Here is a 27254-nt window from a genome sequence, read left to right on the forward strand (position 1 = left end):
ATTGGAAGAAGTGGTGTAGTTGGTGCTTGGAACAGGATTTGGATCTCATGGTGTAGTGTAGTTCCTATATTCCCAATAGGCTCTGCGCATTGGAATAATATCTTCAGTAGTGTAGACGTAGGACTGAGGTTAACTAGGTCTTTTACTGACGATATTAGACTTAAGTTTTATGTGCCAGCTAGCTCAGAGTTCACTAGAAACTTTCTCGAATAAGCGAGGAGGAGTTTAACCTCCCTGGATAGACAAGAAGGGATTTAGTTTCTGACAACCATAGAACATGACAACTTTGCTCTCCCTGATCAAGAGTATATCTCTAGAGTCGTGTGAAAACAAAAGACAGCTATTTTACTCAGTCAATACGTGCATACTTAGTTTCACCAGATTGCAGAGAAAAGGAGAGACGGGCGTATTCAATAAAAGGTGTTATTTATTGATCAGTCTCTGTTCTCATACAAGAGAAATGAATCGCTACAATTGCAATACTTATAGTTAAGTAAAATGCATACAGTAAAAGCAGGAGTATAAAATAATACTGTAAAAGCATTGATATGGTTTCTTAGCCATATGATACTTTAAAATGGATAAAAGATATACATACATATATACATTGACTAATCGTACTCAACTGGTGCTTCTAACTACGCCTACCCCGGTGTACCTGACCTAAGCCTAATACATGGGAGGGAGTAAGTAAGTAGCAGTTTAAGTTAAGTTTGTTTTGCCAAGAATCTGACTCAAGAATTCTCTATAAGGGTTTAGTCAGTTCAGTACCTGGGATTTAGAAGGCTGGAGGTCTGGTATCTCTTTCTCAGGACTCGGTATCCCAGTCACCCGCGAAGGTGGGCTGGAAACGCTGGAGGCTGGATTTCTCGGCAAGAGAAAAGACAGCGTCTTCCTCAGCGCGTCAAAAGGGGAGGGGCAGCGTCCGTGGGCTCTCGCATCAGCTGGGCTCTCCGGCAAGTAGTCACTGCTCCAGGTTCATCACCACCGTGTGTCTGCTTAGGATAGTGTTGGTATATTTATACCTGAGAGGTGCTGGGTTTGATGTAAGGATGGACATAAGACGTCAATAAAGATGTCACTAAGAACTGAGCGTTCTTGCAGTGCTTTACAGGAGTTCTTGGACTAAATCAAAACATGGCAGGCGGGGATTTCCCAGGTTTGCTCGAGGCTTGGATTTGTTTAAGAACTCGATGTGCTTTCTAGGGGGCTGGAGGAATAGTGCTTGCTTAATGTGACAGCATGCGCTATGACTAATTTATGAAACGGGTTTCTGTGCCGTTGTATGGATATTAGTGATTTATAACTGGGCAAGGGTCAGAAATAGGATTATCGATACAGGTCCCTAGATAAACACACTACACCCACTCCACGAATTCATGTCCATATTTACTAACCTAAGCAATAGTAAACATAACTAATAGTGTAAGTGTATACCGAACCACCCCAAAATACATTTTTTGTTTGCATTTTAAAATTGGCATATTCGAAATACACGAAAATGAGTATAGGTACTGTATGCATTCAAGCAGTATAATCATTCAAAAAAGGATGCACATTTTATATCAGCATGAATGATTTGCGAAAATAACACATGAAATGGCTCTTAATACAGAAGAAAAAGTGCGAGACCACTTCATCACATATAAATACAATTACTTGTAAATATGCTAGAGGCTGAGGTAAAATATTGTCTCTAGAGTTCCTAAAAATAGAAGCCCTGTTCTCTAAGAATAGTTCTACTTTAAGCAGAGTACGAGTGCCAAAAAAAAGTAAATATTTTGGAATTCCGAAAAAAGTTTTCGTTTTCAGGGGAAGAAGAAAAATAGTTCCAAATTGTCTAAGTAGCTCTGTTTATTAAAGCTGAAGGCCAAATTCAGAGTTCAGGGAACGCTGTGTGCTCGATTGCTTAAAGTTATTCTTTCTGCTCGGGGGAAAACATCATGTCAGACAGATTTTCAAAAAAACAGTTTACCGCTTCAGGTGAAAGTTCGACCAAGTTGGAGAATGTCGCTACCATGCAGTCGTGCGCATGTTCGCTTTCAGTGATGTTTCGATCAGTATTGCTTACTGAAGGTCGTACCTGGTTGATGCTGCTCTCATCTTGTACTTCACTACCCTTCAATCGTAGTGGTGAAGTCTCCACGAATGCTGTCATCAGGATAGGTAGCCGCTGGGGACAGCACGATGCATGAGCCTTTACTGGACCCAACAAAGTATCTGTATCCAATTGTACTTCTGATTGTAGTGTAAGACAGGTGTCCAACACGCATTCTTCGCCGCATAGCATGCATCTCAATACAGGTAAGACACAATTCTGCCATATGGGTCTGAATGAAAGAAACCAGGTCATATTCAGATCTCTTAGCCGGGCTAATCCAAGGACTTTAGTTATGCGGTCCCGATAGCGTATAGCTAGGATCGTTTCTTCCATTGTTGCTGGAGTTTTGTCTGTGACATGGCTTGCCATAACGAAGCAGGAGTAGCAAAAATAAGATGCCTGCTACGAGTCCCAACAGGAGTGGAAGTCTGCCAAAGACCGAATGGACAAAATTGGGAAATATACCCAGGACTGCTTTGAATGGGGTTAACAGTCCCGAAAAAACGGTCTTAAATACACTCGTGATACCATTCGTATCCGAAATGTTTAATATTTCGTTTAGCAGTTCTGCGAAGTGTAGGGGGCAATTTGTCGATAACAATGCATGTGTCTCTTCCGTTGTCCTTGCAACTTGGAGATCATACGTTTCTTTTGATGACGTCAAATGAACTGGTGTCTGTAGGAGCACAGTCTTCATTCTGCTTAAAGTATCAATTCGAATAGAAGAGATTTTCAAACTGGGCCAAATTTTTCCCTCCCTGTCTGGAGTGTCGTTTGGATACAATACTCGCTCACAGCAAGTGACCATGGAACTCACGCTTACTAGATAAGGTTTTCCTGGCAGCAAGCCATAACATCTGTGATCCACAATTAGAATGTAGCTCCCGTTACAAAGCCGTCTAAAGAATGGTTCTATGTGAGTTGCAGGTGTGCCGAGCTGGTGACATGAAAGGTTATTTGAAGTCCCCTCACAGGCCCCATGCAAATTTATTCCCTGACACAGAAGTATACCACTTAGTGATTTTTCACAATTGTTACCACTAAGAAATACACTCTGTCCTTTTTCACTATAACATGTGTGTGTATAAGGTAGGTTCCATGTTGACTTAATGTATCCTTTACCCAACCTTTCATACTGGCCTGCCTGTATATATTTTTGGCAGTATCGAAATTGGAAAGTCGTTATCGGAATAGTTATTATCCCATGTATTATCCATTCAATGACAGGTCATTCTGACATTGTCAGTGGTAATCTCTCAAGTTTTTCAATGCTCAGAATTGTATACTCTGCACCCTTTTGTGCCAAGCTGATTTGTGTATCAGTAAGGTTATAGATAGTGAATAATGACGTTGTGTTGATTAAACGCCAAGGCACGTAGCCTGAACGCAGATTTTGTAACGTCCAGCCAAGCTGTACAATAGAACGTAATTGGGACTGACCGTATTGCAACATCAGTAAGTCTTGCTCTATTATATCGATTGCAGATGATACAATACTGTCCAGTGAATATATTCTGGAAGACAGAGTCATTAACCCATTGTCCACAACAGAAAGTGATTTTTCCAAATTAACACGGTCAATTTCCCGTATTTTCTCTGCTGTCTTAATTTGAGTTACTTTCCAAGCTTCGTTGCAAGCTGTATATATAGAGGCCGCTATGAAACGTTTTTTTTTTATTTTTTTAAATCTTTTTATTGAATTCAAATAACAAGAAACATAGAAATAAAACAAAAGCAAGGCAAAATAATACAAATGTGTCACTTCGTTGCTGGGGGGGGTTACATATGCAAATCAAATGTCAGAAGAATACGATGAGATTGAGGGGGGGGAGGAGACAAGAAGCAAACAAGATATCTAAACTCCTGCGGAGGAAACATCAGGTTGGGAGGATGACAGGTCAGTATCCAGTTCCGGATGGGGGGGAGTACATATATCACCACGGTATGTGTTCCACTGAGTCCAAATTTTCCCCCATTTGCGGGGCGTGCCACGGGAAACATAAACAGTCTTTTCTCTAAACATGCACCAGTCCATGTTTTGTTGCCACACCAGAACTGTCGGTGGCCTCTGGGCGCCCCATAACTGGGCAATGTCTCTCTTGGCAATCATATTACCCAAGGTCACCCATCGAAGCTGCGCCTAGTAATAATCATTCGGCTCCCAGACATTCAACAGACATCTCTGCGCTTCAGGCAATGATTGCACACCCGTGACCTCACTCATAACTTAATGCACACGAGTCCAATAGCGTAGCACAGCAGGACATTCCCAAATAATATGGAGAAACGTGCCCACCATACCACAGCCACGCCTGCACAATCCATCCGCCGAGAATCCCATGCGTACCAGACGGGGACCAGTCACATATACCCTATGAAGAATTTTTAGCTGGACAAACCGGAGGCGTGCCGGGATAGCCACCTCCTTCGGGGAAGAGATCGCAGCCTGCCAGTCTTCATCATCGAGTTCTAGACCATCATGAGTCCATAACTCTCGAAGGCTATCCAGTAGGTCAATTCTGGTATTAATTAACTTTTTATATATGAGCGAGATCGTGGTATCAGGGACGTGTCCATCCAGTATCCGATCTTCAAGCGGGACGCGTCCGGAATATCCGAACCCAGGGGAAATACGGACAGGACCGCATGTCGGATTTGTGCATACCGAAAGGATTCTCTATCATTCAGGTCATACTCAAATTTCAGCTCCTCAAACGTCTTAACTCTACCCTTGATCCATACATCATTAACCCTGCTGATACCGATCAAATCCCACCTATCAAAACCCTTCGACTTCCAGAGGGAGCCAAGTTTTTCCGACGCAAAAAGCGGAGTAGCACGGGTCGGCGTGTCAGCCCATCCCATAGCCGCTGTAGCACGATACCACACCTGCACCGCTGTCTTAGTGGGGCCCGTGAGAGATCTGCCGGCAGATTTCGCATACAGAGCCCTGTTATAATCTCCACCGGGCAGTAGCCATTTATCCATCTCAAAAGCCGGGTTCGGCAAAGGAGCGTAAGTGCCGTGGTTGATGGCCCCCAGCTGAGAGGCCTAATAGCAGCGACGAATGTCCGGGAGTGCAATGCCCCCATCGTACCAAGGGAGCGTCAGCTTTTAAAGGGCAATACGAGAACGGCCCCCCCATATCAATTGTCTTTGTAGACTGTCAATCTCCCGAAAGTAACTGGCTGGTACAATGTCAAGTGTGTTTTGAAGCGCATAAAGAAACCGTGGGAGCGACATCATCTTAAATAGCGCCGCTCGTCCCAGAGGAGAAAGAGGGAGCCTACCCCATGCAGTCACATCAGCACGGAGGCGCTGAAGAGGGGGCAGCAAATTGCGTTCATAACGAAGCACAGGGTCCAAGGTGATAAAGATACCCAGGTACTTGAATCCCTCCAGCTCCACCGAGATAGGACAGCCACGAGGCAGGAGAGGAGCCTCGCCGGAGAGGACATAGACGCAAGACTTCGACCAGTTGATGACAAGACCGGAGTTTTTACGGAAAGAAGTCAAAACGTCAAAAAGGACGATCAACGACTTCTGAGGCGACGTAAGATACAAGAGTATGTCGTCTGCGTAAAGGGATATACGATCCTTAAACTCCGGAGTCCATCTAATGCCCCTCAGAGACGGCTCCCATCTCAGCCAGGCCGCCAGCGGCTCCAAAGCTAGGGCAAACAAAAGAGGGGAATTAACAAAGATAAGCTCTCGCAACTACATGTGTGTTCATCAAAACAAGGTAAATTGACCAAAAGTTAAAAAGAAGCGCAGAAGCAGGTTCTTTGGTGTAAGTCTTCTTGTCACAGCAAGATGTTTAATTTTCTCCAGACTTGAGAATAATATCAATCGCCGACACGTGTTTCGTCGTGTGCGGTTGAGTCACACGACTCTTCAGGGCTTCCACTCCAATTCCAATGTGTGGTTGGAGTAAGTCTGGGTCTTTAAAAGCTCAGTTTCAAGCAATGGGTATTCTGTATGTATATGAAACAGTCGATGCTGTTTGACAAAGTAATCAGTTGCAGTATATGGATAGAATTATCGTATCCCACTGGTAATTTCCATTTGAAAGTATAGCGCTGTGTCTCGCTATGCTGTAAGGCGGGGAGCCGGGAGGGGATTCTTTATAGCGCCAAATTGAGGAAACGAGTACGTGACCTCTGCGGTGGTGTGCCGCTGCAGGCAATCCCTCCTCTGTTAGTTCCCGGCGGTCGTCTCTCGTGTACGACAAGACCGGAGTTTTTACGGAAAGAAGTCAAAACGTCAAAAAGGACGATCAACGACTTCTGAGGCGACGTAAGATACAAGAGTATGTCGTCTGCGTAAAGGGATATACGATCCTTAAACTCCGGAGTCCATCTAATGCCCCTCAGAGACGGCTCCCATCTCAGCCAGGCCGCCAGCGGCTCCAAAGCTAGGGCAAACAAAAGAGGGGACAAGGGGCAGCCCTGGCGCGTTGCCCTACCGAGAGCAAAGGGGGTCGAGACACATCCGTTCACCACCACTTGGGCTAAGGGGTCAGCGTAAAGCAATTTCACCCAGTCAATAAATGTGGGGCCGAAACCGAATTTAGAGAGAACCGCCCAAAGATATGGCCACTCCAGCGTATCAAACGCCATGGTGGCGTCCAAAGACGCCAAGATGGCCGGTTCACGCAGGGTCTCCGCCCGCGCAAGGACGCCATGCAGGCGCCGGAGGTTCAATGCCGTGTTGCGGTGTGGTATAAATCCGGATTGGTCCGGGTGAACCAGATCGCCTATGACAGAAACCAAACGATTGGCAAGCACTTTGGCCAGGATCTTTGGTTCAGCGTTAATCAGAGATATGGGCCTGAAGGAGTCGCAGCGGTCACGTGGCTTACTATCCTTATGAATAACCACTATGGAAGCCAATCTTTGGTCAGGAGGGAGAGAGCCCGTCCCCAGTGATTCTAAAAACATCGACCGTAGATACGGTGCTATCACATCCGGACGGAGCTTGTAAAGCTCAATGGGGAGCCCATTAGGGCCCGAGGCCTTCCCCGAGCGAACCGAGCGTATGGCAGTCGCGATCTCCTCAACTGTAGGCGGAGCCTCCAGGAGATCCCTTTCAGGGTCGGACAAGCATGGCAGCGAGATATCGCGCAGAAGCAAGTGGGAGTCATGTTCAGGTCTATCGGACACAGGGGAGTACACTTCCCGAAAATAATCAGCGAAACATTCAACAATATCAGCAGGGTCAGTGATACTCACGTCATTCAAATCAACAATCACGGGGACAACCCGACTCGCACATTCCCTCCTATCCAGCCAAGCAATCAACTTACCTGCCTTATCTCCCACATCATACAAACGTCCCTGCTGTTCCCTGCTCATCTCTTTCGCCGCGTCAGTCACCAACGCTCTATAGTCAAGTTGTTTCAGACCCAAAAGGTGCAGCCTCTCCAGGGTGACCTCGGACTCCAACTCGCCCTCAAGAACAGTGATTTCATGTTCAAGACGGACAACCTCCTCCCGCCTACATCTCTTAACATTGCCAATCAAGGAAAGGGCCTGGCCCCGAATAACAGTTTTGTATGCTTCCCACAACGAGACAGAGGAGGACACAGAACCCACATTTTCGGCAAAGTATTGGTCAATCGTTTTAATTAGTTCCGTTCTGACCTTGGGATCACGGAGATACCACGGGTTTATCGGGGCCACTCTACCCTCCGACCCCACATGCGCGTCCACGACCAACCATAGTGGGGAATGATCCGAGATACCCCTAGCAAGATGTTTCACCTCCCTTATGGACGAGGCCTGGGAGGAGGGCATCAACACGTAATCCAGTCTCGAAAGACTGCCGTGGGCCCCAGAGTGGAAGGTATATTGCAAGTGCCCAGGATGAAGCAGGCGCCAGCAGTCAGTAAGCCCCAGAGCCTCCAGGAAGTCCCCCAACCAGGAATGAGACTTTGCGAGTACACGGGGAGGGTAACGATCACACATCCCAGACAATACAGAGTTGAAATCCCCATCCACTACAAGCAAACCCTCGGGGAATCCCAAGATCACCCTTCCCAGGTCAGCATAGGTAGTAGTCTGGAGACCGGGCGGTACGTAGACGGAGAGCAGGGTGATAACCCTCCCCTCCCAGCGCCCCACAATGGCGGCGTATCGTCCCCTATCATCCAGGATAATATCATCAACAGCAAGAGGGAGGGAGTTTCGAATCAGAATGCCCACCCCCCTGGAGCCAGACGTGAAACCTGAGTGCACAATGAGACGATAGCCACGCCTATTTATTGCAAGGCACGTATTGCCAAGCAAGTGCGTCTCCTGGAGCAAAGCCACATCAGGGGACAAACGTCGCAGCAGCTGCGAAACTATACCCCGCTTGATCCTATCTCCCAACCCATTAACGTTCCAACACAGTAACCTTAGTCCCCTACCCCCATCCCAGAGGCCACTCCCATCCCCCCCACACCAGACGCGACACTGTAAAACAGAAGATCATCGATACTATGCCTTGATAACAACAAAGAAACGTAAACTGCCCCCCCAACCCCCCAAGAAACCTCATACATCACACCCCCCACCCCGCACCCCTGCGTAAGACTCAAAAGCCACCCCAACTTGCAGTGTGCCTGTCGCCCCAACATACAACTATTCTACGAAAAGAACCCCAGAGGAGGAAGACTCACCCAACCCCCACCCACACCCCAATCAGACAACATGTTACAAATAATAGTGGCATATCCTCAAACCACTGCTGAAAGTCAATACGTTGGTCCGGGAGCCGATTTCGCCCCCTATTCCTGCTCCACCGGGCCACCCCCTGCTCCACCGGAGTGTCCCGAAAGATCAGATAGATCTCGTCCCGGGGGCAGCGTGTCCAGCTAGTCATTTGCCGCTCCAGGATGATCAAAGAAAAATGTTCGGTCATTGTAAACCACACGTAGCCGGGCCGGGAAAAGCATAGCATATTTCATATCTCTGTTCCTCAGTCTCTTTTTCACCCCCTGGAATCCAAGTCTCTGTTTCTGAACCTGCTGGGTGAAGGCCGGGTAGAAACTAACTGCGGTGTTTTCATAAGCCGTAGGACCAGATAGGCGGGAAGCTTGCAGGATCGCATCCCTGTCCCGAAAGTTAAAGATCCGGGCAATGATGGGATGCGGAGTGGCTCCCAGCTTAGGCGGGCCACCCGGGATCCTATGTGCACGTTCTACTGCAAAAATCTTGCTGAGGCCCTTGGGCGCTAGATTATTCAAGACTAAGTCCTCCACCAGCAGGTCCACCGGTGATGCCTCCAACGTCTCCGGGACCCCAACCAGACGGACGTTGTTCCATCGTGCACGGCCCTCAAAATCGTCCAAGCGGCGAGAGAGGTAGTCACGAGGGGGAACGCAGGTTACCGACCGCTGCCTGTAAGTCGGAGACGTCAGTAACAAGACTAGATGTCTTTAGATCGAGGGATTTGACCTTCTCATTAGTCTTCGCAAGATCAGCCCTGATCAGGGTAACATCGATTGCAACCGTGTCCAGCTTGTGGGTCAGGGCTTCATACTGTTGACCCAGTGTGGCCTTCATCCCGGCAATGGCGCCCATGACGTCTCTCAACGATAGATCTTCACCCATCAGGGAGTCTTCTCCAACATTAGCCTGGGGTTTAGTCGATCCGCCCGGAGAGCCCTTAGCGAGGGTATATCTGTCCATAACATTAGACTGCACGGGACCCCCTCGTAGTGCCGGTTTGGTCTTGCGTTTTTCTCCCTCAGGCTTGGTGGCCATTTTAGGTCGTGCTCCCCGGAGGGTATTCTGAGACCTAGTGAAAATGGCTACACTCGATGCGCCCGCAGCAATTTGGAGAATAAGATGAGGACCTACCACCAGGCAAGGAGTAGTGAACGGCCGGAACGCCAGACGGTGTTTCTTGGTTAGGTGGAGAGCAATAAACCAGGGCGGTCGAGGCAAAGTCAAAGGGGCCTAAGCACGAGAAACGAAACTGAAAGTAGAAGACCGGGCAAGGGAGAATCGCAAGATCCGTTGTTGTTCAATTACTGTCCGGCAGGCAGCGAAACCAAGCCCGGGGCAGTACCATGGAGCAGGCCGGAAATGTTCAAAAGTCCATATCTCCGGCTCCCGGGTCCAAATCGATGTCTGAAAACGGAGAAACGATCAGCAGGGCCGCGCCAATAAGAACCCGTCCTCTAAGTCAGGATAGGGTACAGGATAATCGGTGGAGGTGGCGAAGGTCCGGGAGCTCTAAGCTCACGCGACCATCTTGGGTGCCCGCTAAGCTCCTCCTCTATGAAACGTTTTTGACGCTGTTTGCGCGGTCCCATAATGAAATCACGCAAGTCAGCACCTTCTTTAAGTAAAGTCAAGTGTTGCTTAATTTCTGCCAGTGTGGATGTATGTAGCCATTCGAGGCAGAGTTTCCCTACACTGTATGTAGTTACAATCCCTGGATGTTGTCTCTGGGAGTATCTAGGGTCTGGCCTGGTCAATTTGAACCCCTGTATTTTGTTCAGGAATCTATCTTGACAGTTATTTGTGTCTGTGGGCCAGATCAACCATTTCTTCCAATCAGGATGTGTTCTGTTTTGGTTAAAAATATGGGATACGTCTATCTCAACATCTGTAGTGCTATTACTGTCAGGTGTTGGTTTTGGAATAGACGGTTTATTCAAGTCTTTAATTTTGGCTAGGCCAAGACAGGTAGTCTGTTGAATTGTGTCATTCAAAAATATAATTTGTTCTGGGATCATGCAGGCTCTAAATAATGATTCTATACCTTGGACCTGCCAATCTTTAGTACCCCAGATGGTTTTCGTTTCAATATTATTGTTCCAGAAATCAAAACCGAATGTATTAATTTTGTCAAAAAATGATTCTGAATAGATTAATTTTGTGTTTGTTAGCATGGTTTTCATTCCTGTCTTATTTAACAATTTGAAATAAAGCGTTTCTGCATTACTTGTGTTAAACCCTGAGAAATATGGAAATTTTTCATTAAATGTTTTCGAACTGCCTTTTGGTGGAGTTGCACAAAGTTCCCATTGGTTATAATTAAAAACATTTCTAGGTTGAGCAGATTTATGCAGATAATGGTTACCATAGTGGTTGTAACAGTACATCTGGTCATAATTAGATGAACCCTGTAAATAATCATGTTCTGTAAATTTAGCTGACATAACTAGGTCTGACATCATACCATTAATACTTTCAAAGTCCCAATCATCAGCGAATGTGCTTGGTTTTACAAAGTCACTTAATGAAACCTTAAATTGATGAGGATACTTCAAGAGCTCGACCGGGCCATAGATTTCGTAATCAGTTTTGTCCCATGCTACCCCACCGGGTATAGGATTGGCTGTGAAGTTTACTGAAGAAAGTTCTCTTTTCTCGATGTGTGAAGACTTGTGTGGTTTCAGGACCAAGTTGATTTTCTGACTTGCTGTGTCCATTGTAACATATTTTCCCTCAATGAAATGTCCCAAGTATAGTACCATGATGATCCAAAGTATGAGGACAAATACACCTTGTGCCACCCAAAATTCAATCCATGGAGAAATCAGATAGGTTGCTTTTAGTTGATGAAGAAGTTCTTTAGTCTTGTCTTTAAAAGTTGTTACTGAAGTTGGCTGTTCCTCAGGTTCGCTCGGATCCTCAGAAAAGTCATCGAAGTTGATGAAATAGCCTGATGCAGTTCTGTCAATTGTTTCAATTGCTTCTGGATTCCTTTTTGTTTTTGGAATTCTTTTTGTTTCATTAGCATAGTCTGTGGTTACATCATTGTAGACTGGTGTTTCTTGATGTAAGATTTGGATTTGGGTTTCAAGAGGTTTAAGTTCCATGGCTTTGTTGCATAGTCCTTGTTGATTCACTGTAGGTTTATCAAATGTGATTAGTCTCTCAGTTTGAACCTCTATGTTTGTAGCAAACTTTGGTGTTCTGCTATTTCTTGGGAGTCCACTTGGCCTACTACTTATTATCGGCCACATGATTGTGGTTTAACCAGGTCGATTGATACAACTCGGTTCTCCTTTTCACCAGCAAGGGGCGGTAATACAACTGATCTTGTTCCGTTGATAGCCAAGACAGGTACTGCTTTTCTGTAAGAAGGCCCAAATTCCTTCTTTACCGCGATCTTCTCTCTGACCAGATCCCCGATTTTTGGAATCCAGACAGGCCTTGCTGGGACAGGTGGTTTTTCTTCAGTGGTTGTTGGTTGTTGTTTCAATTTTATGTTGCTCAGGTCTTTTCTTTTTTCGTTTAAGTCCTGTAAAATAGCCAAACTATCTTTGATATCAAAGCATTTTTCTTTAACCACTGAAGTTTGACTATCGAGGTCCTGGATAAACATTCTAGTCCCAAACAATAATTCGTACGGACTGAGACCTCTCAGAGAATTTCTTGGGAGATTGTTAAGACTACGTTGGACACTTATTAAATGTTTGACCCACCCAGCCCCCGAACCTAATACCTTTGCCGTTATAGATTGCTCTATGCCTTGGTTTTTTCTTTACACCATCCCTTTTCCCTCAGGAAGGAAGTGATAAGAGTCCCGCAATGCAATGACCATGCTGGCCATGCCCCCCCCCTAAGCTCGAGAGCTAAAAGCAGGACAATGGTCAGAATGTAGCATGCCAATTGCGTATATGCCATTATAGACTCGCAAATCTTTTTATAACAGTTCAGATGTCAGCCGAGAGCTGGGGTCTACATTTTAAGTGATGATAGTCTCTATATGTTAATTTGACGCATTATTCATACTGGGTTTTATATATTTATTGTTTAATCCCATCTTGAGCAAAACGCCATGGCAAAACACCGTCTCGGTCGCCACTGCGATCTCTGTTGCAGTTTGGACAGTTTTTTACAAATATGTGATGTTGCACGCTCATTCCTGGCCACCAGTATGTGGATTGCAATTCTTCCAGAGAATCCTTTAGCTTAAGGTGTCTAAGAACCTCACCCATATGTGCGTCTGCTATTAACAATATTCTCCTTTTCGTGTTTGGAATTACTCTATCCCCCACTCCAGGGATTTGAGCAAAAGGAACGGAGTTTGCATCGATTATGTATGTATAATTGAGTGGATAGGTGATGGGTAGCGCTGAGCAGTCGCCTTTTGATGATGTTTTCACCGCCAGCATTGTTTCCCCGTCAATGTATTTTTTCGAACGCTTTTTTGTAGCTACGGAAGCCGACTTAGTTGCTTCCGCTGTGGCTGTCTCAGTCAATGAATTCCCTGAAACGTGAACGCCATCACGTTCATGACTCAATGAATGTATCACGTGAGTCTTTGGTAGTTCTTTCTGTAAAAGAACTACTTGTTCCCAAAGCGATTTTTGCTTAATTGTGGCACCTGTGTCATCCTTGTAACCGTTTTGAACCCATTTCTGCAAGTCGTTATTGTATGATTTGACGCAGTAATATGAATCACACACTATTAGTGTCGGGAATTCGCGATCAGCATTATCTAGCGCCATTTTTAACGCTATTATTTCAGTTTGTTGTTCTGAATTATTTTCCACTGAATGTGTTTTAGTTACCAGAGGTCTCAATTTAGCTCCGCGCCACACGTATTTAACAATTTCGCATGTGGCGTTATAGGCTTGTTTTCCCCAAACCGAGGGTTGTGCATGTCCGTCTGTATATATTACACAGGCGTACTGTCGTATGGGCAGAATGTCGATTGGCAGAGGATATTCTCTTTCATATTCTAGATTTTTTAATTTTTTCATTTCCGGGTCAAAGTAGTATTTCACTCTGTCTGTAGCAAGAGAATTTTCCCATTGTATCCATTTTGGATTTAATGCCATAGTAGGTAAATTACATGGGCTTGTTAATGCCAGGCTGATTCTGCTGTTCTGACTGTAATCCGTCTGCCGTCAGCTTGGTCTCTTTCTCTTGCTACAGCTGTTTGAACCGCATGAACAATGTTTTTCTTAATGCTGAATGTTTTTTCAGCTTCTGTGTACAAATGAGATTTGTATGCTATTGGTACCGTTTCTCCCTCATTAGAGGTCAGGTATGTGAATCCGCATCTTCCTGGGATGACCCGAATCACAAGGTTGCGTGTGTTATCGCGTGTTTGCAATTTTGTTTTAGCTAACATGTCTGTTTTCAATGATCTCAAAATTTCTGTGTGTTTTTGAGTCCAATTGATTGTTTTAAAATCTGGTTTTATTAGGTCATAGAGAGGTTTAACCCTCTCTGCATAATTTATAATGTATGTTCTACCGAAATTCAGGAAACCTAGAATTGATTGTATGTTTTTCAGCGTTCTTGGTGCTTGGATTACGGCACATTTCTCTAGGAAATTGTCTGCCAGGCTTTTGCCTTCACTTGATAGTTCATATCCTAAAAACAGGACAGTTAGATGGGCAATTCTTGATTTTTTGAAATTGAATTTATAACCCTCTGCTGCGAACCCAAGTATTATGGTGTTCACTCTTTTCAAGTGAGTATCCAAGTCATCATCTGTTAGATAGATGTCATCGACAGAAGATAATGCCTCATCATCATATATTTGTAGTAACTCTGTTACTCTCGCTGAGAAGAATAATCCTGGGCTGTTCTTGAACCTCTGTGGCAAACGACAGAAATTTTTCTGCGAGCCATTTATTGAGAAAGCCGTCAAATATCTGCTTTCAGGTGCTATATTTTGACAAAAGAATCCATTAGAGATGTCTAATGTTGTTTTGTATTTTTTGCGCACTATGCTATTCATTAGTGCTGCACTGTGTGAGTTTTGTACTGCAAATTTTTTACAACATGAGTTAAGGTGTCTGTAATCCAAAACTAGACGATATGAATCATCTGGCTTAGAGACAAGAAACAAAGGATTGTACATTTGTGAGGAATCACCCCCTGGTATTCAAGTTGATCTAAGATCTCCCTGACCTGTTTTTTTGCTTCTTGCTTAATTGGGTACTGCCTTTGTGCAGTTGGTTGAGATTTTAACTGGATTTTGTGAGGAGGTGAGTCCTCATCCCATCCTACATGGTTTTTATATAATGCAGGAGCTTGGGCTACTGCCCACTTTCTTGCAAGTGTATATTTTTTATGTATTGGAATGTGATTTGAGAAGGCAGGCATAATCATTTCTTCGCCATGAGGGCACTCCCTGACAAACTCTGGTGGCCAGTCTTTTTCAGCTAAAAGGATGTCATAGCCTTTGGAGAGGTTATCCCAAAATAGACCCCTTATTTTCCTAGTCTTATCTCCCTCTATACGTAATGTTATTTCGTATATTTTATGAGGTTTGCTAACTCTGGTGTCTGCAGTTTCCACTTGAATGTATTCATTCGTGTCCACTGTCTCCAGATGATTCATCAGGATCTTGCGAGCTATGCTCACTTCTGCTGCGCTGTCTAGCATTGTCTGAGCCCACTCTCCGTTTTTCAGCTGTGTCCTCAGGATCCTCGGCATGTCTGATTACTTTAATACTGGCTACCTTCTTTTTTTGGAAATTGTAATTTTTTACTTTGATGAGCAGGTTCCTTGTCTTTGGACTTGAAGTGCTCTTCCCTTTGTTCTGACCGTCCTCTTCTTTCCGATTTCTGCGAGGAAGTCTGAAAAGATCGAGATGGACGTGTATCAATATCTTGATATCTATCAGGTTTTTTCAAATTATCCCTATTTCTAAGGTTGTATTTTTTCTCAGAGGGCTCCCTCTGGGGAGACTCGTGTCCTTGGTCTGGAGATCTTTCTCTCCGCCGAGGAGACCTTCCTCTGGACTGGAATCTTTTTTCTTTGGGAGTGGATTGTTTATTTCCATCCCAGCTCTTTTTTGGAGCGGTTAGATTGTTTTTAATAAATACCTTTTCAGGATTTTCAGTTATTTGGGGTTTCACTGGTTTCCCACCCAAACTATCTCTTCCTAGTTCTTCATAGGATTTTTCTATGATTCTGGCAAGTTCAAATGGTTGTTCTGCTATATCTGTTTCTTTCAACTTCTGGCGGATCGCTACAGATGCTGCTTCCCCTTTTTTGTTAGATAATAATAAAGCTGAGACCTGCTTGAAGTCTTTCAGTAATTTCATACCCAGAGTTAAAGCAGGTTCTGGACCGTATTCATTTTGAATCTGTCTTAGCACATCAGGTATTACCGCCATGGACGGAACACCATGTGTTTTTGTGTAAATGGAAGCAAAGACTGTGCCCCAAGTGTCACAGTCCTCCACATGTGGTGCGATCCCCATTGGAAGGCAGATAGTCAGAATTCTGTGTTTCTCAGTAGGGGTAGTATCCGGAAATACTGCCTCTATTTGAGTGATTTTCTGTGCTAACCAGAATGGAATTTGTTCCCGTTTTATGGGTACTTTACCCAGACATGATTGTATGTTCTGTGGTGTGATTTTATTTGTGTTCCCCTGATGAGGGGTCAGCTGTGGAATGTTAATAGTTGGTTGGACTGTTGAAGTCCGCATTACATATTTGACTAATTGTCTATGTATTTTAATCAGTTGTTTTAGTTGTACTAAAAGTTCTGGTATTGAAATGTTTTCAATGTCTGGATGTGGTGTGTAGCCGGCTAGAACTGCCCATGTTGCTCCTGGTCTACCTAGTGGACCGACCCTGGTGATGTGATTATTATGTTTTAGGGCGCCTTTAAACCAGAGCAGGTGCTCTTGGTATTTTAATGGGATTTCCACCTCCTCGAAAGGAGTGTAGTCATCCGGAGGTTCCTCTATTTTATAATAGTGGAACTCTTTTGTGACAGCGTTTGCTGCTGGAAAGTTTATCCATGAATAGAATACCTTTGTCTGCCGATATTCGTGTGCCTCAATTACGAATATGACTGTACCACCTCTTGGTGTTAGTCCATTTTCTATAAGTTTAAGTGTTATAGTTTTTCTTATGCTGACCGGGATGAGTATTGCATCCGGGTCCTGCTGTAGGAGACTTGTGTCTTCCGCTAGGAGTTGAGCTGCTATTCTAGCTGCCTCCCTTTCTTCTTCATTGTCTGACATTTTACTAACAAGAAGGTTTTTGTTGCAGATCAGGTTTTCAAGGAAACAAAGATTAGGTGCACAATATTTTGGAACACTGTATCCTTCAACGTTGAATAAACCAAAAACTATACATAGAAATCTCTTTCTACTAAGTTCTGGTGGATTTTAACCTTTGACCCACTCCAGACGTCTTTGGAGTATTTACGGGAGAAAGGGTCTGTGTGAAAAAGCACGACTGAGTTACTCTAATGTCTTGCGTTAGATTTATCGCCTTACCAAACGTTGGGCGCCATGTAGTGTAGTTCCTATATTCCCAATAGGCTCTGCGCATTGGAATAATATCTTCAGTAGTGTAGACGTAGGACTGAGGTTAACTAGGTCTTTTACTGACGATATTAGACTTAAGTTTTATGGGCTAGCTAGCTCAGAGTTCACTAGAAACTTTCTCGAATAAGCGAGGAGGAGTTTAACCTCCCTGGATAGACAAGAAGGGATTTAGTTTCTGACAACCATAGAACATGACAACTTTGCTCTCCCTGATCAAGAGTATATCTCTAGAGTCGTGTGAAAACAAAAGACAGCTATTTTACTCAGTCAATACGTGCATACTTAGTTTCACCAGATTGCAGAGAAAAGGAGAGACAGGCGTATTCAATAAAAGGTGTTATTTATTGATCAGTCTCTGTTCTCATACAAGAGAAATGAATCGCTACAATTGCACTACTTATAGTTAAGTAAAATGCATACAGTAAAAGCAGGATTATAAAATAATACTGTAAAAGCATTGATATGGTTTCTTAGCCATATGATACTTTAAAATGGATAAAAGATATACATACATATATACATTGACTAATCGTACTCAACTGGTGCTTCTAACTACGCCTACCCCGGTGTACCTGACCTGAGCCTAATACATGGGAGGGAGTAAGTAAGTAGCAGTTTAAGTTAAGTTTGTTTTGCCAAGAATCTGACTCAAGAATTCTCTATAAGGGTTTAGTCAGTTCAGTACCTGGGATTTAGAAGGCTGGAGGTCTGGTATCTCTTTCTCAGGACTCGGTATCCCAGTCACCCGCGAAGGTGGGCTGGAAACGCTGGAGGCTGGATTTCTCGGCAAGAGAAAAGACAGCGTCTTCCTCAGCGCGTCAAAAGGGGAGGGGCAGCGTCCGTGGGCTCTCGTATCAGCTGGGCTCTCCGGCAAGTAGTCACTGCTCCAGGTTCATCACCACCGTGTGTCTGCTTAGGACAGCGTTGGTATATTTATACCTGAGAGGTGCTGGGTTTGACGTAAGGATGGACATAAGACGTCAATAAAGATGTCACTAAGAACTGAGCGTTCTTGCAGTGCTTTACAGGAGTTCTTGAACTAAATCAAAACATGGCAGGTGGGGATTTCCCAGGTTTGCTCGAGGCTTGGATTTGTTTAAGAACTCGATGTGCTTTCTAGGGGGTTGGAGGAATAGTGCTTGCTTAATGTGACAGCATGCGCTATGACTAATTTATGAAACGGGTTTCTGTGCAGTTGTATGGATGTTAGTGATTTATAACTGGGCAAAGGTCAGAAATAGGATTATCGATACAGGTCCCTAGATAAACACACTACAATGGAAGCTCCTTCTGTAAAAACAGCAAATATCTTGCAGGTTTATTCAGGTTAGGTCTGTCCTATAGGACTGTTAACTGTTACAGATCTGAAATTTCAGCAGGACATGCTTTAGTGAATAACTTTGCAATTGGTAGTAACCCTTTGAATTGCAGGGTAATGAAAGGAATAAGACTTAGGTGCCCACCTAGGGCTTGTTATAATTTATTATGGAATGTTAACCCTATCTTTGACCTGTTTGTTTCTTGGCCTTGATAATTGCTTTCTCTCAAGGAGACAAATATCACTTAAATTAGAAGGCTTGCTATGTTTAATCTCCTTTGGAAGAGTATTGGGTGTTAGAAATTTAGGGATTTGTAATAGTTATTACTCTCCAGATGGGTAACACTTCAAGATATGGAAGAGAACCAAACAATGTCTGAGAACATCTTTTATTCCTCTTTTAAAGACTGTCAAAAGTTATGTGTAGTAAGTTGCATGGGGATTTACAGACAAACCATGTTAGAATGGTGAGGGTCAGTTACAAATTTCATATATTAAACTGTTCAGGGCGGTATCCCCAGCTACCATTTCAAGATGGGTGAGGGCAGTGATGTCCGAGGCAGGAATAGATTTATCTAGATTTTAAGCACACTCATCTAGGGGTGCAATTGCCAGTAAGGTGTTTTTGCACAGGAGGCACATTTGCAGACATACTAAAAGCGGCAGACTGATCAAGTGATAGCACATTTACAAACTTAGTATCTTAAGCCTCTGGAACATGTGAGCAATGTGGCGCTGGGGAGCTGTAAACATGCATAATAGTAGCCTCTGGTCCTGTAATGAAATGGTGAACCTCCAATTACCTTGCAGAGAGACTTGTAACATGGTTATGTTTTTCCTTTTGATATCACTTGATTTCCGTTTTTTTACCATATAATTCTCTCCAGGTACGTCTCGGATGAAGCTGTTATGAGGGCGGCGTTGTTTTCGTTACAGCTTAAAGAGGAAGATAACTAGTTGTCATAGAGCTATATGATGTTTGAACATTCTTTGTTGGAATGTTTTTATTTATGATGTATTGAATAGTCTTTAAAGGGCTTTATATTGGGGCAGCAATAAAAGGTAATTACATAAGGTTAGCCTCCCTTGTCTTTCAATAAAATCAAGATTCTCTCCGCAAGTTAATTGGCGAATCACTATTCTCCTGTCTGAATGTTTGTACTTGTCAGAATTCTGTCACTCACAGAAAAAAAACCATATATGAAACAGCCTAACCCATTGCTACAGACTAATTGCAGCTTAGCTATGTATTGTGTGTGTATCATTGATTTTGCCGGGTGAAGGATTATAGAATGTACATAAATGTTGCTAAGCAAAATGCTGTTAGGTAATAAGAAAAGATACATGTGAACCAGTTGAAATTGCGAGGCAGCCAGTGCGGATGTGTTGGCCCCTTTACCAGTGCTTTTACTTTGTTGAATAAAAAGAAGACATTCAATGCATCGCTGTGTGGGAAGATCTGTCTTAACACTAAGTCTTTCTCTTCAGTATTCGAGCTAACTGCAGAGATCTTGAACAGACTCTTGAAATTGTTTTCGTTGTATGCTATGAACGCTGCGTCATAATGATCAGCACCTACCTATCCGGAAGCTCTTCTTTTTGTTTCTATGACGGGCCCCTCGTAGATCCGCCGGCCGGATGAGGAAGCGCGCACGCGCTCGTGCGTAGAGCGTTCGGACGCTGCGCACAATCGCCTGCGGGTCAGTCTTCGGGTGTCCGTCGAAGAGGCGCGTGTGATCAGTACAGTCTATGATTATTAACAGAGGGCACGCTTTGGATTGAGAGAGGTTAGTGGTCATGCAGCAGTAAGGTACGATGCAGGGTTTCACTGGTGCGGTTTTCGACCGTTGATATATAGGAACTGCGCTTCCCAGTGTTACGCGAAGGCATAGAAGTGCCAGATGTATGTGGGGGGAAACCACTGATGTGTTCAAAGTAGTGTGACCGCACAAAGCTTTTCTTGCCCTTGTCGAGGGCAAGTTATGGAGGAGGGACACTCGGCATTAATACATGTAGTGATGAGGTGGGGGAAGACTGGAGAGTCGTGTGGTCTAGGGTGTATTGTGTTGTGCTGGGACCTATTTTTTATCATTGTGTTTGCTTCACTGGACAGAATATCCCGCTTCTTGCCTGGGGTTGTTTCTAAAATACTATTAACAAGCGCTATATTTGGCATTAGGGTGCAGTAATCATTCTCATGCCTATTCATAGTTCACAACTTGTCTGAAAGCAAATGTGTGAAATTACTTAAGTTTGCCCCATGTGTGATGTTTGCATGCACGTGGTGTGGCACGCTTGAGTAATCCTTTATCGCAAGCAGCGGAGTTGTGCGGCGTTAAAATCGTCAGTTTTATTTTATTTCCTTTTAGGGAAATTTCGTTTTGTGTTTACGGTATGAATATCAAAACAGTATTCCCCACAATGACATGAAAGACCACTGATCAAGTTGAAAACTCTGAAGTTGCACCATGTCAGGACTCGGCCTACTTTAAAAAACAAAACAAAAAAACCCCCAAGTTTCTTAAGACGAGCTAGATATTTATCACACAGACCCACATACTGAACTTTCTTTTTTTTTTTTTCAATCTGTATGTAGGGGATCTTTTCACCTTCTTGTTTCTCATTGGCTTTTGCAACAACACTCGCCGCCTCTACTGTTGACTACCCTTTCCACGTGCAAGCAGGCTATGCTGTAATATTGATGGATGGTTGCTTATTTTATTGCGTCATAGCGTCTAGACAGCAATTAAGTTGCTCAACTGATACTTTACATTCAAGGTGCTGTTGTAGTCCCTCATGCGTCGAAAAATCATAAAAATTATACTAGACCCACTCGACCTAACTGTAATGCACCTAACCCATAAACGTGTCTAATTATTCCACCCTAGGCAAATATTGTATTTTGTGGAACCACCTTTTTCTTCATTATTACACATGAGAGCACCTTCCAATATGAGTTCATTATTCCTGTTGTACAAAAAAACTATTTGGTTTGATTTAATAGACACTTGTTCCATGCACATAAAAATCTAGTGCATGTTTTTTCACACTTTTGCATGCATCAAGCCACGTGATTTTGTACATTCAGTGATGTTAAACTTGCCCTGTGCATTAAGTGACTGCAACCATGGTTAAAACTGAAGCAGACTGTAAGGTGGTGAGATGAAAAGGAATTTGGTTTTCATGTGATCTAGTTCCTGATAGTGAATTGCCACACATTCTTGAAAGTCTAAGAGTCTTCTTTAATGAGGCTTATGTCTTCCTGGGGAGAGACTTCTTGGTGCAGCTGTATATCAACAAGGAGTTCAAACGTTTGAGCAGGATGGTGAGATGATCCAAGTATAGGTTAAAGAGAGCTGAAAATAGATCTGGGCCTTTAGGTAATCCCTGGCCTAAGGGAGTTGGGTCTGAAAGATTGTGCTGTAATATTTGGTGGATTTGTTTTTTAGGTGATATTTTAGCTCCGAACTGAGCTGCTTATACCCAGTTTTGTTCTGAGTTTGCTCATGAGGATGTGGTGGTGCAGTGTGTGAAAACCTGCTGATCGGTCAAGGCTGATGAGTAGACACAAGTTACCCTTATTAAGAATGCAAAGTATGTCGCCAATAGTTTGAAGGATAGGTATTTTCATTCTACACTCGCACGTAAATCTGGACTTTAGTGACTCAGATAGGTCTCTGTCTTCTTTGAATTGTTTGATGAGAAACACAACATTCTTGGATTTTATTTTTGATGGAAGATTTATTACTAGGTCATAATTGTTTAGCCCTTCATGTCTCCTTTTTGTTTTGAGGGCCTTTATACAGACTTAGTGAGGAGGATCCGAGCTGCACCTCCTTGCTAAAGCCCAAACCCTGTGTTGTGTAGTTTCCACCCCCTACGTTAGGAACTGCACGTTTGTGGACGGCATAACAGTTGGGATGGTGGCAAACTGATTCTATGCACCCGGTCAGTATTTGTTGTCCTTAGGCCAACTAGGTCACAGTGCCACCATGGGTAGTGTTGTAAATGATGCCACATGATGTAAGGTGAGTAGATATAGATTTATTAAGGAGCACAGCAAACGAGGTCCTCACGTCAGCTGACCTAGACTCCAACTGGCATTAGGAAAACACTCAGTACAGAATACATACAAGCATTCTTAAACAATAGACACAGAAAAAGGTATAATAGATTTGCAACGTACCTTCCTCCTTTAGGGAAAAGAAACAAAGCATCATGCCAAAATTAAGGAGCACCGCAAACAAGGCCAGCTGACCTAGACTTCAACTGGCGTTAGCAGAACACTCCGTACAGAATACATACAAGCATTCTTAAACAATAGACACAGAAAAGGTATAACATATTTACAACAAGTAGCCCTAAACCTAAGTGGGTAGCAGGTGATTCTGGCAACCGCTGAACATGACAACCTGGATCCCCAAGGGATCGTGGTAACAGATCTAGAACCCTTTTGCTCAGTCACTCGTGCTCTCAGAGAAATATACGAGGAATACACAGTGGTATGTTTTCCATGTTAATTGAACCTACGCGATTCTTGTATAGAATGTGTTATGCAATTATTAATAAACAGAAGCAGATACGTTATTATAAGTACCAGGACAGTGAACAGGATAAAAAGTCCATCATCGTGCAAAAGTGATGTATACATGCAAGCATACAAAACAATATATATAAAGTCTGACGCACTCCTACTATGCCGTTCTTAACCCAAGTGTCTAGGGCGCATGTGTGGTTTCTGATCAAACCCCGGTTATCTGAAGGGAAATAACATAAGTCCCCGTTTTGGTCTCAAGCTGGACACCCTTTGAAGAGATTTCAGCCAGCTGCTGGCCAAACATTCAGCTTGTAAAGACTTCACCAATGACAACAAAGCACTCCTCTAATTAAACCCATGAATGCTTGTCTATTTGTAATTAAAAGCATCCCAGCGAGTCCTGAGCAAGCCAACATTGTTATGGTCTATAGATAGCCGTGTTGCCTTGTGGTTGAAAAATAGATCAACATTTGCACAATGTGTGAAGAGGTTTTGTACATGGTGTTCAAGGAGTCGTGATTAAGTTCCCGTCCAGTAGAATCTGTAAGCGAAGCAGCTTCAAAGAAACAAATCCAGCATTGCAAAGCACTTAAATATGTGTAAAAGGTTATTGTGTGAAGGGGAAGGCAACTTAGGAAACGGTTTCATGGTGAAAGTTGGCATTGTTGCTACGTTGGCCTAACTAAGACGCATGACACCTGGGACTGCTTGTATTCCTATGTAGAAGGTACTTGGTCATGTAGTTTTTCATATGGCAAGTCTGCCTACAATGGCATATACAAAGGGGAAAAAGATGGGCTATAACATAGTTCTTGGAAATTGGCAGTGGCTAGTTTAAATTTAGGTCTGATGGCCATAAATGTAGACATACACACACTGATATCTTGGCCCGTGTCCAGATGTCCCCACTTAAGCCATTGCTATTATATTCTTGGCCCATCCTGGTAGGGGAGCACCCCATGATGTGAACAGCAACAAAGAGATGCATGGGATGTTTATTAAGGCACACGCTATGCATTCCTGCATATGTGGTTCCCATTGCATTTAATTTATTTAGGTACTTTAGTGTATATTTCTCATTTGTAAACACCTATTTAATTTAGTAATTGCTTGTTTGTCATACAGTTTTGTTTTTTAGGTAGATGCAGCAATTTTTCACATATATGTATTGGTGTGAATTGTGATATGTATCAGAATTTAGTTATTGTGCACAATACCTGGCAAGCTAATTATTGATCTAAAAATTTATTCACAAGGTCTATCATTTTCATAATAAGAAAAGGGTATTTAAGTCTGATGCAAGATAGATACTTCAGTCTTCATTGGGAGCAGTCTTCATTGGGAGCTTTGTGAGATATGTGTTCTGCAAAGAGCTTAATGTCCTTGGATTTCAGAGCCAGGCTTCATTTGTGCTGTTCTAAGCTTGGAACGCCATGATAGAGACGAGCTGCCAACTTCCTAAAGCACATTTGCTAACTGGAAATAACTATGTTATCCAGCAGAGGCCACATAGGAAACGTATTTAGGCACGTTGATGATCAGATTGAGTTAAGGAATAGAAATGGAGGGATTATTTCATCATATACTAATTTCGTCGTTTAGTGCTTTGAGTAATGAAAACCATTTGAACACCATAGAACATGTTGAAATTCGTTTTAATATATTGTTTAATCGCCTGTGTTAAATACAACCATTGTTTATTCTCACAGTAACATTAATTCTTATAACCTACACTATATTAGAGCATTGCTTTATAGTACATTCTTTTAAAATATAGAATGTTTTTTTTTTCTTCATCCATGGGGGTAAAGGTGTTGTGGAACATACTAATAAAATAATTCTGTATTCTCATAAGTTGTTGTTGCCCTATATGTAACATACTCAAGGAAGTAATAGATAGTTTGTGAGTTACAGTCTGCATGAGTTTCAGGCTCAAGTTGGGAAGTTGACTCCAGCCTGCGCTTTCCAGAGGACTTTTTATTTCTGCATGTTTGCTGGGGAACCTGAAAAGATGTATTGAGGAGAGCATTGGAAACACAAGTCGATGCTAAGGAGTAGCTGCCATAGGTTTGGGAAGGCAGAATATGAGGTGAAGCATCGTAGGGCTTAGTGAGCAGGTGATGAGCGCTAATGGACGAGTAACGGCATGTTATGATATGTTTGTGAGAGAAGGAGACTGGATTGGAACCTTAGCCATTTTCATTTTAGAATGCTAGGATCTTGGACTACTTGGGCAGAGTGAGATGCAAAGTTCACAGGAGCAAAAAGATGCCATCGTAGTTCTCCTTCCCTAGAGTTCGCACTGAAGTCATAATCTTTGAACAGTCCTTCCTTTTGTAAGTGATCCTGAACTGCTTTTTAGTTGATATGCTTGATCAATCTTTTTTTCAGTTTGAACTACACCAGATACACTGGTTCCTCAGAGAACACAAACTCCTATAACGGGGAAAAAAAGCTGATTCAAATGGTTGAACTCAGAACTTGGTGGGCTGAGATCAATCACTCATTACCCGGAATGCCAGTGGTATAATTTGTTGTTGGCCACGAATGAACACCACTGCAACGTACACAAGATAATTACTGCAAAACTGTCACAGAAGTGAAGTTCTGCTTGGCAAAGCACATCATTGAAGCGCAATATGAAACAAGGTGAAACATTTCAGATCTCCTGCAACCCAGTCAACTGAAAAAAATAATGTATGATATATCAGCCCTGAAAGGACCACTTGTTTTTATGATCTAAAATAAGAGATTCCATTTTCTGCAACATCATACCTCTACTTTCTTCCCTCTCCCTCCTTCAGTTTTGTTCTTCTCACGCTTCCTACCAAGGAGAATATGTCCAAACTGGCTAGAAAGAAATAGGAAAGATCTAATAGTAGAGCCTTGTGCCCCCCCCCCACTTACGAATGAAACCATTAGTCCAATTTCTGGAAGAGTACTTTTGCTGTGGTTATCAACACCATCTTTGCTCAACGAGTAGTCTCACGCCTTTGAAACATGCAGTCACGACTTCCTTAAGAAACCAGTGCATGGCCCAAAGATCCCTTCTATCTCCTGTCCAACATACATCCTACACTTCCACAGCAAGATCATTGAAAAAGAAGCAAGGCAGCACAAATTAAACCCGGAACATCACCAGCATGTATTGCACAACCACCAGATGGTTTCTAGCCTGCAGGGGCACTGAATCACCCATGACCCAGATTTGTAAAAAACTCTGGATGTTCTTCTATCCTTGCACTTTCTGACCTCTAATCCTCCTTGGGTACTGTGGACCACAATATCTTGTTGGAAAGACATGTTTTATGGGCTGCAATTTATAGACCTTCCTGTGGTCTTGATTAATTATGAATAGAGTTGACGGAATCACCAATTCTCCCAGTATTCTTCAGAGTACTTTGAAGTTTATCTTAACCTGTCCAGCGTTTACAGGAGTACTCTGGCTGCACTCTTAGAGCACTTTGTGGTGAAACTCCAAATGTACTCCAGTGTAGGTCAAATTCATTTTTAATTGTAAAACTGGTCTACATACCAATTCATATCTTTGTGGAAAGACCATGCAGTTGCTTGATTAAGGTGTGTGACCTCAGTCTGAATTGAAGCAGGACAGAGATACTGGTGTTAAGAAGAACGGAAATCAAGGTGCCATCTTTTGATTGGCCTCCTGGATTAGGCATGCTGCCCATCATTTTTAATGTCATTTTTTTGTGCTTAAAGTTAATGCTACCTTCAAATAAATCATCCAGCAGTCGCCCTTCTTCAGTGAATCCTCCCATTCCTCCGACCACACGTTTATATGGGGTTGATAAGATCCATGGTGATGGCAAGATTTGACTATTGCAGCATAGTTTTACATTGACTTCACAAAAACTTTTTTTAAGATTGAAAGACTCCAGAACCAGGCAGCAAAATTCCCTGAATCCGAGGAGCCATGAACACACACACACCCAGCCGTCATAATTTTACATTTGTAGACTGTAGGTGCCAGGGTCAAGTTTACAATGTGTTGCACTGCCTACAAAATCTTTTGGGGCAAAGGTCC

At 43.2% G+C, this 27254-nt stretch overlaps 1 protein-coding gene across 2 annotated transcripts in view; it reads left to right on the top strand.

Moving 5' to 3' along the window:
- The first annotated feature begins 20315 nt into the window (after positions 1–20315).
- Positions 20316–27254, top strand: part of TDRD1 (tudor domain containing 1) — a 2637228-nt gene continuing 2630289 nt past the window's right edge. For both annotated transcript variants that reach the window (XM_078643866.1, XM_078643867.1), the window contains exon 1: positions 20316–20459. The gene's annotated coding sequence lies outside the window, so the exon portion shown is untranslated. The remainder of the gene's footprint in view (positions 20460–27254) is intronic.

The sequence above is a fragment of the Lissotriton helveticus genome, chromosome 5_1 (assembly GCF_964261635.1).
Source record: "Lissotriton helveticus chromosome 5_1, aLisHel1.1, whole genome shotgun sequence".
Lineage (NCBI taxonomy): Eukaryota > Metazoa > Chordata > Amphibia > Caudata > Salamandridae > Lissotriton > Lissotriton helveticus.